Source organism: Lutra lutra, chromosome 4 (assembly GCF_902655055.1).
Source record: "Lutra lutra chromosome 4, mLutLut1.2, whole genome shotgun sequence".
In the NCBI taxonomy this organism is placed as follows: Eukaryota; Metazoa; Chordata; class Mammalia; order Carnivora; family Mustelidae; genus Lutra; species Lutra lutra.
Window position 1 is genome coordinate 113,331,903 of NC_062281.1, and position 1,870 is coordinate 113,333,772.

A 1,870-nucleotide genomic window follows, 5' to 3' on the forward strand; every position below is an offset into this window, starting at 1 on the left:
AAGGGACTATTAAGTAGGGTGCCAGGGTGGCTCAGTGAGTTAAAGCCTCTGCCTTCGGCTCAGGTCATGTTCCTAGGGTCCTGGGATCAAGCCCCACATTGGGCTCTCTGCTCAGCGGGGAGCCTGCTTCCCCCCCACCTCTCTGCCTACTTGTGATCTCTGTCTGTCAGATAAATAAATAAAATCTTTAAAAAAAAAAAAAAGAAAGAAAGAAAGAAAGAAAGAAAGAAAGAAAGAAAGAAAGGGACTATTAAGCTTGATGGTTTCATTTTTAATGGTATCTTCTTTTAGTTCATACCATAAGATAGAAAATGGCATTTTCAGGAAAATTTCCATAATCTGCAACACCACACACACACACACACACACACACACACACACACACACACACGAATCTGTTTTAAAATGTAGTCAGTCTTGGGGTGCCTTGGTGGCTCAGTCAGTTGAGTGTCTGACTCTTGATTTTGGCTCAGGTCATGGTCTCAGGGTTATCAGATTCAGCCCCACATTGGGCTCCGTGCTAAGAGGGGAGCCTGCCTGAGATGCTCTCTCCCCTCTTCCTGTGCCCCTCGCCCCTTCCTCTCTCTAAAAGAAAGAAATAAATCTTAAAAAAATAACATGTGGCCAACTCTTGATTATTTTGCAAATGGGAAATCATGGAATATACACATTATATATTTCAATACATTCATTGAAATCCATAAATAATTTTTAAAAGTCTTATCAAGTCAGTTAAGCATCTGCTTTTAGCTCAGCTCATGATCCCAGGATCCTGGGATCAAGCCCCATGTCAGGCTCCCTGCTCAGTGGGAAGTCTGCTTCTCCCTCTCCCTTTGCCCCTTCCCTGGCTTGTACATGGGCTCTGTCTCTATCACGCTCTCAAATAAATAAATAAGATCTTTAAAATAAATAAAGTCTTTCTAATTCAATCATTAAATTTCCTCTCAAATTTTCATCAAATTGCTCAAAATAGCAAGTGAATTCATTTGAAGTCCAAAAGCTTTAATCATTTTCTGACTCTTTTTGCAAATGCTGAAGTGCCCCCTCCCCTAAAATAATCAGTAAAGGATTAGGGGGAAATGCTAAATTTAGACCCAGATAATACAGATAGAACATATTTTGAATCCCAAATTAAAAACAAGATGTGCTTTTTAAACTAAGACCCAGCAGAATGGTGCCTACAAAGAAGGGTGGTGAGAAGAAGAACTGTTCTGCCATCAAGGAGCTAGTGACCAGAAAATATACCATCAACATTTGCAAGCTCATCCATGAAGTGGGTTTCAAGAAGTGTGCTCATTGGGCACTCAGAGAAATCCAGAAATTTGCCACGAAGGAGATGGGAATTCTGGCTGTGCACATTGCCACCAAGCTTAACAAAGCTTTCTCCACCAAAGGAATAAGGAATGTTCCATACCATATCCATGTATGGTTGTCCAGAAAACTTAAGAAGCATGAAGCTCTACATGGCAGTTACCTATATACCTATCACCACTTTAAAAAAAACCTACAATTAACGTAGATAAGAACTAACTGCTGATGACCAAATAAAAGAATAAAACTGCCAAAAAAGTACTTTTTATGGCTATGTATCAAATTATAACATGGCTACATGATTATGTACATACATACACAAATACACATCATTTACATGATTATGATAGAATTTTTATTATGTATCAACTCATTTCTCTGTCAATAATCACAGTGGACACACAATTTACCTAGAAAACCTTATACTTACATTAAGACCGTTCAAATGACATAGGTGTCTTTGCAAAGTCTCTCAAGACTTCAGGATGGAGCACTTAAAAAAAAAAGTTCATCTTGGAATTGTAACCTACCTGTACACTTATTTCTGTGCCCCTTCACA

The 1,870-nt window shown here is 38.8% G+C and overlaps 1 pseudogene; it reads left to right on the plus strand.

Annotated features, from left to right (window-relative positions):
• Positions 1 to 1,171: 1,171 nt before the first annotated feature.
• Positions 1,172 to 1,530, plus strand: LOC125099070 (60S ribosomal protein L31-like; annotated as a pseudogene).
• Positions 1,531 to 1,870: the final 340 nt, after the last annotated feature.